General features: G+C 34.7%; 2 long non-coding RNA genes across 2 annotated transcripts in view; both read right to left on the bottom strand.

Moving 5' to 3' along the window:
* The window catches only part of LOC121037961 (uncharacterized), a 60,626-nt gene that overhangs the window by 21,815 nt on the left and 22,895 nt on the right, over positions 1–15,916 (bottom strand). The gene's annotated exons all lie outside the window — the stretch shown is intronic.
* Positions 10,847–15,629, bottom strand: LOC121037962 (uncharacterized). Its single transcript, XR_005794084.1, has 2 exons — positions 14,940–15,629; positions 10,847–11,077 (listed from the first exon to the last, which is right to left on the bottom strand). It is a non-coding gene; the product is annotated as an uncharacterized LOC121037962 (long non-coding RNA).

Below are 15,916 nucleotides of genomic sequence, written 5' to 3'. Positions count from 1 at the left end.
GGCTACAAGATCCAAACATTGAAATACAGCAGAAATGAGAGGAAATATAATAACATGTGAGAAAGGTGATAGTTATAGGAAGGGAGAAGTACAAGTTTTAATCCTTGAACACTACAGATTTTGTGGGGGTGCCTGGGTGGCTCACTTGGTTAATCAACCGACTCCTGATTTCAGCTCAGGTCGTGGTCTCTAGGTTTGTGATTTCGAGCCCCACATTGGGCTCTGCGCTGACAGCATGGAGCCTGCTTGGGATTGTCTGTCTCCCTCTCTCTATCCCTCTCCCTGCTTGTGCTCTCTCTCTCTCTCTCTCAAAATAAATATTAAATTTTTTTTTAATTTTTTTCAACGTTTATTTATTTTTGGGACAGAGAGAGACAGAGCATGAACGGGGGAGGGGCAGAGAGAGAGAGGGAGACACAGAATCGGAAACAGGCTCCAGGCTCTGAGCCATCAGCTCAGAGCCCGACGCGGGGCTCGAACTCACGGACCGCGAGATCGTGACCTGGCTGAAGTCGGACGCTTAACCGACTGCGCCACCCAGGCGCCCCTAAATTTTTTTAATATAAATAAATAAAACTATAGATTTTGTTTTGTTGCATTTGATCTGCATAATTGATTGAACTATAAAATTTTATAAACCTATTGTATAGTAGATAACATATAAACCATAGCATCATCATTTCATTTTGTACCTGGAGACCACATTATTATTTTGTGGATGAACACATTTCTTATTTTGTGGATGAACACATATTTCTAAGGTTTGGACCAATTCTAATTGAAAGCCAGAAATGTTTATTCTAAATACCAGTTGACCAGCTCATGGTATTCTCTTACTTGCCTATAAAATAATTTTTTCTTTTTCTTTCTTTCCTATCAGCTAATACTTAAAATTTGGAAGGTTGCATGTGCAAGTTAGGTAGCATTTATTTTATTTCATGGAAAATATTTTAAAAGATTTATACCACTATATATACATATTATATGACAAAAAAAGGTAGGATTTCCCCTAAAATGTTAGGTAAAATGGGGAATTCTGAGATAAAGTTCATGCTTGTTGAAAGTGCCTTTAGGCTATAGGCCAAGAGTGAAGCAAACTTTTCTCCAGATTTAGAGATGCTACCTTGATAAAATTTAAGATACTCTGCCCTAGGGCATTCTGTCCTGCTATCCCCAGACTCTTCCTTCAAAGAAAACAGCTAACTGTAGTCTAATCCTTCTGGCAAGAGATGGTGAGGTGGTTTTAAGTATACCATTCATTTTTATTAAAAATGCGAATTCTAAATATTGTGAATAAGAAAACAAAGCAAAATATATTTTACATGGTGTTTTTGATGAATTATTACTGTCAACTATCGTCTTTCAAAATTCTGCTATTGTGTTTAATAGCACATCACAGGGAATTTATATTTCTGAGGAAACTCTTTATCCAGGGCTCACACTAATAGAAAACTGTATCTACCTCTCTTCTTCAGTTGTTTAGCAACTGACATTTATATTCATTCAGAGATTTTTTTGTGTATTAGATATCAAGTGGAACAGTTTTCAAACATATTGTGGGCTTTAATGTATTTTATCCCCCATTTGAAAATTTGCATGGTATTTTTTACCAAATTAAAAGTAAAAAATTACTTTGTTATTTTGCTTGCTATTTCATTAAAATAATACATTAATTTGTGTGGTATTGACATTAATGTTACACTAGGTAATTACCTCTAATTTCATGGGAAATCTCTCATGTCTTTTTTTTTTTAATTGATAGATTTCTGTGTGTGTGTGTGTGTGTGTGTGTGTGTGTGTGTGTGTGTGTAATTTTAGGATATTAACATCGTATAATTATTCCCAATTTATTTTTAAATTTTGAGTAATTTAGACTACACTATTCTTGAAGAAATGATTTTTTTCTATATTTTGTATTTTGATTTTTTTGGTAAATATGTCACTCACACAAAACAGTGACCATGCCTATTTGTCTATTTTAGATAATAATAATTCACTCCCAATTACAAATACCCACATTTAATCAAATAGAACAATACTTTGGATCATCTTATTTTCTTTCTATCTCAACCATGCATTTGAATAAAAGGCTTTCCAACAGTATTGAATAGTTATCATTTTAGTTAACCATGTTAGGTAGTTTTTTTTCTGAACATACAATCTGTTATATAGCTAAAAATAAAATACATTTTCAAACATAGCTATTGCAGAGAAGCATATTTAAATTTAATCATATTCAGCATGTATCTTAATAAAGTGTCTTATCATCTCTAATGGCTTTGCAGTTGATTGCCTCTGATATTTTTGGTAGAAAGTCCTATTCATTTGCAAATAATTATCATTGTGTCACCAAATTTCTATTATTTCCTATTTTAATATCATATTTTATTGTTTTACTTTTCTAAGAGCAATATTAAAATATTGATGACAGGTATCTTACTGCCTCTTTATATTATGAATAACGTTAAAAACGAGTGTAAGGGATAAAAGATGGAGAAAGAAAGCAAAAGAGACAGAGAGAGAAGTGTTTGTGAAACAGACTTTTCAACACATATCAAAATATATGTTCTCTTTTTTTATTTAGCATAGTGAAATGTATGAACAACAGTCTTAGTGTTAACAAATCTATTATCCATGAATGAACCCACTTCTTAATAGAATGGCCATAACTCCTTTAGCATGCGATAGCCTCTATGAGGTAATATCATGCTTAGAACTTTTGCATCAATATGTATAAATGAAATTAAAGTGTGTAATACCACTGTGTGCTATCTCCATTTTGTTACTGTCTCAGGTAACGCTAACTCAGTAAGGGCCATTGGCAAGTTTCCTTCTCCTTATTACTTTGGAAAAGTTAAAATGGCATAGGTACTACCTATCCCTGAAAGTATTTTTGGAAGCTTTCTTAATGTTTATAGTTATTAGTGTTCTTGGATACTTACAGTTTGTTCTTGAATTATTTCTCTATATTTTCTCAAATAACTAAGATAATTAGAATGAAACCTTCAAATTTTTTGAAGTGAATTATTTTGAAGTAAATTATCTCTTGAAGTTATTAAATTAATCTTATAAATGTGGTTATGTGTCTTTCTCATTGTAATTTTTTGTCTATTTGTGGATATTTTCTTCATTAAATTTGTATGTATTTTATCATTACAAGCCAATAACTTTTAAAAGGACTTTTTTTAATGTTTATTTATTATTGAGAGAGAATGACAGAGCATTTTGGGGGAGGGGCAGAGAGAGCGGGAGACACAGAATCCGAAGAAGGCTCCAGTCTCCGAGCTGTCAGCACAGAGCCTGATGCGGGGCTCGAACTCAGGAACCGTGCGATCACGACCTGAGCCGAAGTTGGACGCTTAACTGACTGAGCCACCCAGGTGCCCCACAAACCAATAACTTTTAAATTATTTTGTCAAAATAACAGTTTCCTAGTTAATCATTTTTGTGTTTATATTTAATAATTCCCTATTCCTATGATATTTGGTTTCCATTAGAGTTATTTTTACTACTGAAATTTAAGTTTAATTCATTTTTATTATATTGGTGCTACAGACTAATTAAAACAATTGATTATTATATCTTTTATTATAAGCATATCTGAACTTATCCAAATGTTTATGATATGCTTTGCTTTCTATAATAAAACAATTCCAGTTTTATTGAGATATAATTGATATGTAACACTTATTGTTTGAAGGTATATAATAATGATTTGATATATGTATCTATTACACAATGATCACCACAATGAATTTAGTTTATCACCTCATATAGTTATAATATTTTTGTGTGTAATGAGAACTTTCAGATCCACTGTCTTCACAGTTTTTCAGTATACAATACAGCATTGTCACCATGCTATACATTACATCCAAAGAATTTATTTGTCTTTTAACTAGAGTTTATACCTTTTGATCATCTTCACCCATTTCCCTCACCTTCTGCTTCTGATAACCATCAATTGTTCTGTTTCTATGAGTTTGTTCTTCTTTGATTCTACATATGAGATCACATGGCATTTGTCTTTCTCTGTCTGACTTATTTCACTTAACATAATGCCCTCAAGGTCCATCCATGAATGTAGAATAATCAAAGATTTTGCTTACCTACCACAATTTACACAGGCAAATTTTATTTATTGCATTTTATTCATGGGTATAGTTCTTTATTAAATTTCCTATAATCAGCTATTATGAGAAGTAATAATAAATACATATTTAACTGTATTGTGAATTATGTATTTCTTCTTAAACAGTCAAATGTTTCCGAAATATTGTGGGAAATGTTATTTTGCAAAGATGTACACAATAACATTACCCATCCCATAAGGCTCTAATTTTACTGCGTGGTCTTGTCATTCTCCTATTAAGAAATGAAGTCTAATTCTCTTAATCCTCTTAAGTGTTGGTTGGCTTTTGTAACTTACTCCTAACCAAGAGAATAGAACTTAACATGTAAATTCTGAACCTAAGTCAGAAAAGTCCGTGCATTGTTCCATCACAACCCTTGGTATTTGGTTGCTGCCTCTTGGGATGTTCTATCTGGACTCTAGTACTATGCTTAGAGAAGTACAAACCAAATATAAAACCTGCATATAGAACGCCTTTTGAAAGAGCTATTTGATTCTAGCCTTGGAGTCATCACAACTCTGGTACCATGCAAAGGAGAGTAAAGATGCCTCCAGTCTAATGCATCCCCTAGCTTCTTTTTAATTTATTTTTTTTTAATTTTCAAGTGTTTATTTAAATTCTGGTGAGTTAACATGTATGGTAAAATTGATTTCAAGTGTAAAATTTAGTGATTCGTTGGTTATATGTAACATCCAGTGCTCATTACAAGTACCCTCCTTAATACCCAGCACCCATTTAACCCTTCCCCCATCCACCTGCCTCTATCAACCCTCAATTTATTCACTGTAGTTAAGAGTCTCTTATGGTTTGCTTCCCTCTCTCTTTTTTTTCCTTCCTCTATGTTCATCTGTTTTTTTTCTCTTAATTTCCACATATGAGTGAAATCATATAGTATTTGTCTCTGACTTATTTCACTTAGCATAATACACTCTAGCTCTATTCATGTTACAAATGACAAGGTTCCATTCTTTTTGATAGCTGAGTAGTATTCTATTGTGTATATATATGCCACCTCTTCCTTACCCATTCATCAGTTGATGGACATTTGGGCTCTTTCCAAGTTTTGCTAGTATTGATAATGCTGCTATATACATTGGGGTGCATGTACCCCTTCAAATCTGTATTTTTGTATCCTTTGGGTAAATACCTAGTGGTGCAATCGCTGCCTGTAGGGTAGTTCTATTTTTCACTTTTTGAGAACCTCCATACTGCTCTCTAGCATGGTTGCATCAGTTTGTACTCCCATCAACTGTATAAGAGACTTCCCCTTTCTCCATCACCTAGCTTCTTGAAGTACCTCCTGTCATTCAAGTCTTATCAGCTGAAGCTCCAGATATCATGGAGCAGAGAAGACATCACCAATATGCCTTATCAAAATTCTTCATGCACGGAATCTTGGAGCATAATGAAATTTGCATTTTGATTTTTTGTGCCACTAAAATGCAGGTTATTGGTGACACAGCAGTATTTGTACTTAAGACAGTTCTTCTTGACAGTTATTTTTACCTGTAACTAGGCAACAAAATCCAGCCATGAAACTTTTTTTTTTTTAATTTTTTTTTTTAACGTTTATTTATTTTTTTGGGACAGAGAGAGACAGAGCATGAACGGGGGAGGGGCAGAGAGAGAGGGAGACACAGAATCAGAAACAGGCTCCAGGCTCTGAGCCATCAGCCCAGAGCCCGACGCGGGGCTCGAACTCACGGACCGCGAGATCGTGACCTGGCTGAAGTCGGATGCTTAACCGACTGCGCCACCCAGGCGCCCCTGAAACTTTTTAACATATAAAGACATTTATGTTCTTCTTTGAGCTATTTTTGATTGGTAGTTGCATAGTGTTTCTTTGTTGGAAAGACCCACAAATAAACCTCCTGAACAGCTAGGAGTAAGATCATTGTGTTAACATCAAACAATGCATATTAGCTCCAGCAGCATAGCAGTATAGGAGATATTTTCAGGATACCTTTTACCAAAAACATATTTTCTGCTTTTTTTATGAGACTACCAGTGAAAGGAAACTACTATCAGTTTATGTTTCCTAGAATTTTAATATTATTGATAGTATTGAGTCCATCAAAACACTTATAAATAATGATAAGATCCTTGATAGAATTTGGAAGTAGATACTGTTTCGCTTTGTTACTTAAGTACCCCTTTTTGTGTTATCCTTGTAGTTTATATAAAATTGAACTTTATTACTCCAGATAGCAAATACCTTTCTTCTACGTCTTAGACTCAACCATTTAACATTGCTTTTACTTCAATCTGTATATTTTAAATCCTAATTAATTGAGAAATAATATCATTATTATTGCTCAGAAATAAAGAAAAAAGTGCTACATACTTACTACAAAAAGACTACTTGTTTTCATTAACTCAATTCTTCTTTATTGAGTATGAGTATAAAATAAAATTAATAAATCATATAAGGATAATCAAAAGAAATCAATTTTGGGTAAAGATGTTATTATCGTACAAAAACACACTACAGCTCCATTTCTTTAGGGAAAGAAAGGAAAGGAGGAATGAAGGATGGAAGGAAGAAAGGGAGGAAGGGAGGAAAGAAATCAAAGAATGACAAAAATAAACTTATAGAAAGTGAACACTGGGTAAATGAGGGAATGAAGGAGTAGAATAGCATTCATAAATAATAAATGTATATACTGGAATTTGAGAAGTCATTTAGTCCTTCCAACACACACATGCATACATTTCACATAAGAACCAAATACCATGAAACAACACCACTATCTGAGAATAACAAAACTATTTATGATTAAAACTTTTGTCGTTAAGATGGCAATAGGATGTAAGTTGTAGGACTGGAAAGTTAAGCTGAGGCAATAACCACCAAAAAGGAAAAGAGAGAGAGAGAAGTAGAGACAAAGACAGAGAGACAGAGAGATAGGGTAGGGAGAGAAAAGGGAGAGGAGAAGGAAGAAGAAGAAAGAGGAGGAGAAGGAAGAGGAAGAGTAAAAGAAGGAGGAAGGAAGGAAAGAATGAAGGGAAAAAATAGAAAAGGGTTATAATGACTTTGGAAAATAGTCTGTTTCTTAAAAAGTTAACATATCTACTTTAGTTATTTTCGCAAGACTAAATAAATCATGTCTGTATGAAAACATATGCATGAATATTCAGAAAAGCTGTATCTGTAATTGTTAAAACTGGAAACAACCCAGATGGAAATTGACAGCTATATATATGAACAATTTGTGGAATCTTATTCAGTGGGATGATATTAGCAAAAAAGTCAAATGACTACTGATTGCAGGACTACATGAATGAAAGTCAATTATGTTGAGGAAAGTAGCCAGACAATAAAAGAACGTATACAATGTAACTGTAATTATATAATAATATAGAAAAGGGAAACTAGTTTATAATGACAGAAAGGAGAATTTTGTGGGTCATAGATAAATTCATTACTTTGTGGTGATATTCCATGGACACACACAGAAACATACATGTTGTACAACTTGTACAACCTGTGTGAATTTGGGTGAATTTGGGTGTCAATTGCACCTCAGTAAAATGTCAAAAATTAATGTCAGAGAAGTTAATGTTAATAATAGTTTTGAAAGAAAAAAAGAGTTGACTAAACAGTGGGAAAGGCAATTTTGAATTGATAACAGTAGATAACACTCTAGCATTGCAATTAGGCATAAGTGTCCGAACGAAAATAGCTCATAGAATGTCAAGCTGCTTATATTTAAAATGCCCATAGAAAAGCATATTCTCATGGAGATTTCAAAACTATAAGAATAAAATTATAAGCTTTAAAGATTTGTAGAAGAATATATTTAACCACCACAAAATGCAAATCAGATTGTCTACACGTTTTCTATAACTAAATGGAGAAATGCCTCAACTTTCTAATACAGAATGATTTAGAATTTTTATTTTTTTATTTTATTATTTTTCAAGATTTTATTTTTAACTAAACTCCACACTTAATGTGGGGCTTGAACTCACAACCCCTAGATCAAGAGTCCCATGCTCTACCAACTGATCCAGCCGGGTGTCCCTGATTTGGAAATTTTAATTCAACACAACCAAAATAGGAATCAATTGTGAAGGCAAATAAGGCAAAATGTGAAGACAATCAAGAAAATTAAGGCATACGATGCATATATAAATCAAATACTGACCTATGACTGAAGTGCAATGAATAAACTCCCAGGATTTAGCTGTAACACAGTCCTAGAAAGCAGCTGTAGCAGAGAAAAGCAGGAGGGTAAAAGTCTCTGGAGATTATAGTGTAATATAGAGGAATGCCAATGTGTTTAGGATAAAGACATTTGTTCATTGTATATGCAAAAACAAAAGAAAGAATACTAGTAATATCAAATGAGAATATTTAAAAGGAGTATGGCCCATTTATGAAGCAAATTGGGACCTGATTTTGAATAAGGGAAAATTTAAAAATAATGTATTTAAAATTATGATTTTAAATGTTTTGTCTTCAACTCGGCAGGAATGAAGGCAATGAAGCCATGATGAAGATAATGTAATTCTAACTCCCAATTTGGTTTGTGTATTCAACATTGTTAGCATAGCCATAATGCTGTAAACATAATATTTTCAAAGATTTTCAGTTTTGAGGGTCAATTTATCTGGAAAGCATGGAGGATCTAATTATGTCTATAGAAATAAATATTAAATTACTATACTTTGATAATTGAAAAAGTTATTTTATACTTGAATGTAACTGGAAACCATCTTGTCTGACACAGAGATTAGGTGGAAAAGGCAAAAGATGTTAGCAATGGCTTATCATACTGTCTAACATATATGTAACAAAAGGTGGGAATGTACCTATCATGGAAATATTTGTATACTTCTATAGGTTTAATGGCAAAATGATTACAATGTTAGATAATTTTATTATGTAGTTAAAAGTGCCAGGTATTATTCTAACTAATTTATATGCATTCTCTCACATAATCACATAACTGCCTCCAATATGGCCAGTTGTCTTGACATTATAGATTATAAAGCTAAGAAACATAAAAGTCATGTAACTTTCTCAAAATGAATATATGCTAATATAGGTATATATTTTTTGAGAGAGTTTTAGTCAGGATTTGAAACCAGGCAATATAAAAGTATGCTAATTTAAACTAACTAACTGACTTGAATTAGTTTCTACCTAAATAAAGTTAATAATATGAATATAGAAAGTGAGCCATAGGAGCGCCTGGGTGGTTCAGTTGGTTAAGTGTCCAACCCTTGATTTTCTCTCAGGTCATGATCTCACAGTTCGTGGGTTCAAGCCCCACATCGGGCTCTGTGCTGACAGTGCAGAACCTGCTTGAGATTCTCTCTGTCCCTCTCTCTACCTTTCCCTTGCTCTCTCTCTCTCTCTCTCTCTCTCTCTCTCTCTTCTCTCAAAAATGAATAAAAAATAAACATTAAAAAAAAAGTGAACAATAGTAAAATGGCATGAGTGAGTTAAACTTTTAATTTCCAAAATGGAAAGACATTAGAGAGTAAAAAAACATTTATATGAAAAGTAGATATAAATTCATATAATGTATATTATGGAGTGATCACTTAAAGAAGTGAATACTCCAATCAGAAAAGAGTTTTCCTTTAGGAAGAGATCTAGGAGTCACAGGATCATTTCAGAGACTTGTTTTTTATTTTGGTACAGTACCATTTTATATTTTTTTACGTTTGTATATATTTTTCCATAATAGGTAAAAAAAAGTGTCTGAATTCTTATTATGCCCAAGCATATAACAAAGTTTCCTTGCAAATTTGGTCTTAATAACAGGTCTCTGTGCAGATACTTAACAGACAGATATGTGCACACTTGGAGTATCTACCTACAATACGAGCAAACTTTGTTTTTACATCCTCTAAAGTGCATATCATTCTATGAAAATTAGCATATATTCAAATAAATATTCCAGTCGGGAAATTTTTGAGCTGCCAGAATATTACAGAAAAGGTAGATTTAGTACAATTGCCTTGCTCACTAGCCTGGTTTTGGCTCCTCCATTTTAACTTTTCATAGTTATGTGGTGCTTATGTATTCATTAGGCCGTCTGCAGAAATAGAGGCTGAGTTGAGTAGAAGCAAAACAGTAAATATTCTAAGCTCAGAAATAGAGAGAAAAAGAGAAACCAAGTAAGGAGAAGATAAAACTGTCTTTAGGTTGAAATTTTTTAAGTGGCTCCACAAATTTACCGGCAGTAAGTCTTTTAAGATATGGAAATTTATTAACATTAGTGCTTTTACCACAAATTACTTTGAGCGGCTTATACATATACACAAAACAGTTAATGGTTTGCAGAGTTCCTACCATAAATACAAGTCCTTTTTACACCAGATTTAGGTTTGACACTGTTATGAGAATTTGCTAAGTGACAGACATATGCCTGTACATTCATCCCTCTCCTTGATCAGGGCTATGGAGATACTTCATTGCATTTACTCTAAATTCAAAACACCTTTAAAAAGATGTTAAAAATGACTTTTCCTTTTGCATTTTTGCAAAGATAAGATTTTAAAAAGACATTTATCCTTGCAAGGAACGTCCAGTTTCAAAGATGCATACTTTATGTTCCCGACATAATATTGTCATAGAAAGTCCTCTACCTTTCCATCTATTAAGAACAAAGAAAGGCATATATAAGAGTTTTCTAGTTAGATCTAGCTTATTAGCTGGATTAATCTACGTAAATAAAACACAAATATAAGACAGATGCTTTGATTTCAAGATGTAGATCTTTTATGGGCACAGATACAGATTCTAATGGGCAGGTCTCCAGATTTTATAGTATATAGGAATGTTCTCTAAACCATTAGTCCTCTTCAAATTTCTCCCATCTGTGACAAAGGAAAATAAAATCTCTCCAACATTCTCTTATGCATTAGGTCTCTCAGGTTTAACTCTTTTCTTCTTGTCAGTCACTTTTTGCTGACATACAGTTTTATACCTGCAAAATTTGAAAGGAGAGTCATTAAAAAAACATTTCAAGGATGTTTTGAATTAAGAGTAAATACATGTAGTATTATCATATCATTGATGAAGAATGAGATAAAAGTATAATTGTATCTCTGTCACGTAAATTCTCACAGTAATGTTAAAACTATCATTTTTGTTTACATCCTCATTATCAAGTACTTATCACACTGACATCTTTAGCTTCAAGTGGAGAAAGCATGTCTTGCCTACCTTGGTCACCATATGCCTTCCCTAAACAGCCAGGGACCATGGGAACAGGCCCCTAAGGAAAAACATTATATACCTGGGGCACTTCCTCTTGGCTGTTTTTGCTGAACCTCTTCTCTTACCAAGCAAAACCAGGTTGTGGCCAATATATAAGCAAGACTTACAAACAACAGCCACAGCCATATCTTGTTCATGGAAGAAACAGAGGCTCACAAACCTCAAAGACCTTAGCTTTAAAAAACAATGAGCTCCTTGAGTTCACCTGCCAATATCGACCAATCAGAACAAGTCACTTTTCTGTCCCTTATTAGCATTGTGCTAGGGTGGAAACTGAGTGGGGACTTCCTCTATATAAGCAGCACCTCCTCTTTGTTTGGGGAGGCCTACTTTCTGTTGGTGTTGTGTCTCCCTTCAGCTAGTGCTATTGCCCCAATAAAGCCTCGACTGTGCTTTGACGTTCAGGTCTGGCCTTGGTTCTGTCGTGGTTGGGCCCAAAAATCTGACTCCCAAAAACCTGACCTCAGTAACATACCTAAAACTCAGAGATGCTTTTGCATCTGTACTCTGAAAAAGAGGACATTACGTGTGGCATAGCAATGCTCAGACTTGCCTCTAGCAGTAACACAAACTCCAACTTCCCTGAAATGAAGCAACTCAAGTCTAATAGTTATCACATCCATATCCAGGTCTACAATTTCTAAGTGTGGTGTAGACTTTATCATTTTGGATGTAGCATTTTGTGGTCTGGTGACCTATAATCTAACAAATTCACAGCCAGTATCCATTGGTGCTGTATGAGCATAAAAGCCTATATATATATATATATATATATATATATATATATATATAGGCTTTTAAATTAGTGTTTTGTTTTCTTTAGGTAAATACCCAGTAGTGGAATTATTGGATAAATACCATATGAATTTACTTATATGTGGAATCTAAAAAACAAAACAAATGAATAAACAGCAAGACAAAAGCATAATCAGACCTGTCAGCACAGAGAACAAATGGTTGCCAGAGGGGTGGGGGATGGGGAGATGGTCAAGATAAGTAAAGGCAAGCAGGAGATACAGGCTTCCAGTTAAGGAATGAATTAGCCTTGGGGATAAAAAGCACAACATAAGGAATATAGTCAATGTATTGCAATAGCATTGTACGGTGACAGATGGTAGCTACACTTGTGGTGAGCATAGCATCATGTTTAAACTTGTCAAATCAGTATGTTGTACACCCAAAATTAATGTAGCATTGTGTGTCAACTACACTACAATAAAAAGAAGAAGGAGAAGAAGAAGAAGAAGAAGAAGAAGAAGAAGAAGAAGAAGAAGAAAAGAAAACAAAAGAATCAGAGATTCCAGGCAGTCCCTGATCCACAGGAGTTATAAAATATTGTTGAGCAAGATTTTTGAAAAATGCCTATGTTGGCAGTGTTGTAAATTACTTGTAGAAACACTAGTTTTACTCTCTGGGTTGACTCCTGTCTCATTGTGTTCTGTAGACTCTGGCTCTGCTCACTGGGGATAGTCTCCCTGCTCAATGTCTACTGTGACTGTATGGCTTTCACGGCCAGCTTCCATCTGGTACAGGTTTGAAGCCCAGAGTTTGCCTTAGGAATCAAACAGCCACTGTGCTTTTCAGGCCAGGTTTGTGGTATCTTTGGCAATATAAATCACTAGAAACTGATTTGGCTTGGATATGTTTTCTTTCAGTCAGTTAGATGGGCAAGGGAACACATGGAAAACCTTGTCTAGACAAAGCACTGAATCTGACTTTGTCTATTATCAATGCATTTTTGCTGAGCCCTTTCCTCTCTCTTAGATTTATGGTAGCAAACTTGAGGGCATCGAAATTACAGGCTGTGGTGGAAAGGTAGCATCTGATATCTGATAGTTGGCTGTTTGATTTGGCAGGCTTCTACTGAGTCTCTTGGGAAAATTTTTTCAGTCTTACTTCCTGCTAAGGCTGCGTCTTCACAACCACCTGTTATAATGAGCCTCAGTTCTTGCAATAATTTGGTAAAAGTCAAAAGCAGCATCCAACACACAGTTACATTTTGAGATTTACGGGATGGTTCTAGTAATGCTCAGGTTCTTGGCAACATGAGCCGCCACTGAGAATAACACAGGTTACAGTTTTGTGAAATATTTTGCCACAGATTAAAAAATAACTAGAGTTCTTTGCCTTCTGCCACTGACAACTAGTCAGTTCCATACATTTTAACTCACTTTTGATATCATCTACTGTATGAGTTCTAAATTCAGAACAATAAATGCAACTAATTTTAATTGTTGTAAATTAGAATATATTTAGTTATAAAATCTTGTGTATTTACAATGTTGTTGAAAAGGATAGAGGATCAGGCTCTGTTTAGGGATGCCACAGTGAATGGTATAAAACATAATTACCCATCAAGGAAGATGCCACCTTTCAGGCCAACATAAGAACTATTGCTTAAAGAAAATTATCGAGGGGTGCCTGGGTGGCTCAGTCAGTTAAGCGTCCAACTTCAGCTGGAGTCATGATCTGGTGGTTGATGGGTTCGAGCCCCACATGGGGCTCTGTGTTGACAGCTCAGAGCCTGCAGCCTGCTTTAGATTCTGTGTCTCCCCCTCTCTCTGCTCCTCCCCACTCACTCACTCTCTGTTGCTCTCTCACTCTCAAAAATAAATAAACATTGTTAAAAAGTAAAAAAAAAAAAATTATCTGACCCCTTAATCTTGTTTTCTCATATGCATTGTTTTATTTTTGTTATCTCCTGTTTTACTAGCGGTAACCTATACTTCAGTATCCTCAACCTTATTCAATATTGCCCACAGTTTTAAATTTTCAGCATTCACACAGCCATCACTGGACCAGGCTGGGTCCATGAATGACTGAAAGAAGGAACCTAGGGTCAGTGACAGAAACATAGCCTCTGCTGAGTCTGTCATATCAGACAGAAGTGAGATGGCCTTCTATCTTAATAACCTACACTTCACGTTTTCTAGCACATTCACATAAAGAGTTGACTCCTATAGTTTTTTCCTAAAGCAGCAATTAGTTGAGGACCGGGCTACTGTCATTCCAGGTACTAAATATTGGGGAGAAGAAGAATAGATGGAAAACAAATTAATTGCCTTGGACCTTTCCTATAACAGTGGGGGCAGCAGGATCAGACATAGGACACATTATCCTACCCATCATATTTCTATTATTAATTGTATCGGTATGTTTACTGGATCTGTTAAAACTTATTAAACCGTGCAACTGTGCTCCTGAAGAAAAACTCCTTTTGCAGTAAAAGAAATAAAGAGTTGATGCCATGTGATATACCTGTCTTATCATAACGCTGTATCAGCCAGAAAATACAGCCTTCTATTTTATTGAAATGCTAGAAGACTACAGTTCAGAAGAGTAACTGTTCCTTAGGATATTGTATACTTTTTGACCTAATAAACTAGATTACTGTTCTTCCCATTTTCAAATTTCATAGATTTGAGAACAAATATTAGAAGTGGGGCTGACACTAATATACACTAATATTTACTAGGTAATTTTTACCATTTTCCCCTGTGATTATGGAATCTGATATCATGCTATGAGAACCCCAAAGAGAAGTACTTTCATTATGAATCACAATATACTTTCATTATGAATGAAGTGCTCTCATTATGAATCAACATGCTTCCACTATTGTTGGAAGGTCAGCCTGCCTCCTGTGTATTTGAAGATCCTCGTGACTGAGTCCTACGCAAGATATGCAGTTACCTGACTCTCTGAGATGACTAATTCTGGTGGTGAGAGAGGAGTTAAGATTTCTGTCATGCACTGAGCTTGTGGACACAGAAGAATGGACGATAGGGATTCCTGAGGTTCTACTCGTATCACAACATCAAGTGATAAAAGGCAATTCTTGGTATTTGGGGTAGCTTTCCAAGTTTCATAATGTTAGTGTGATGCTTTGTTGCATCATACCTGTAGGATCATAATGAGAGGAATTTTTCTTCTCATCAGCCACTAATAGTTAAGGTAAAAGCGTCAGAAGAAGCATCAGTCAAGTACATTGTTTTTCCTAAAGCACTGAAGCTAGGGAGACAGAGACAGAGACAGAGACAGAGACAGAGATTGAGAGAGAGATTGAAGGCGAGATGACAGAGAAGCTGGAACTCCCTGTTCATGTCTGCCCTCAGCAAGGGCAGCACCCAGTAGTGGTAACAGTAGTTTCCTGACCAAATTATCTCTGCAGTGTAAGCTGTGAAATGTCTTTATTTATTTTTTTAATTTCTGAACCTACTCATCTATACCGATATTAGTTATATGATCCACTTGTAGCAGCACTCCAGTCAATCCCCTATTTGTTTAAGAAAGCCAGTGTTAGCCTCTATAGCTTGCAAAAAATAACTCGAAATTGATACTGTTTTTTTTGTGTCCAGAGTTGCTTCTGAAAATTTTGATGCCAACTGGACTCTTTTTTCCTTTGTGGATAACTATTTTCCTCTTCCTGTAAACATTTCTATACTTGTTGCTCTTTTCGATTTTTATTTTAATTGATTTATTTTCTTCTGCTTTGGAACATTTTCAGTTACAATTTTATTTTATTTTTATAGCATCTCAGGTATCT

This window comes from Herpailurus yagouaroundi, unplaced genomic scaffold (genome assembly GCF_014898765.1).
Source record: "Herpailurus yagouaroundi ecotype Mexico unplaced genomic scaffold, PumYag 164, whole genome shotgun sequence".
Classification (NCBI taxonomy): Eukaryota; Metazoa; Chordata; class Mammalia; order Carnivora; family Felidae; genus Herpailurus; species Herpailurus yagouaroundi.
The sequence above is the reverse complement of the archived record's forward strand: the minus strand, read 5'-3'. Positions and strand labels throughout refer to the sequence as shown.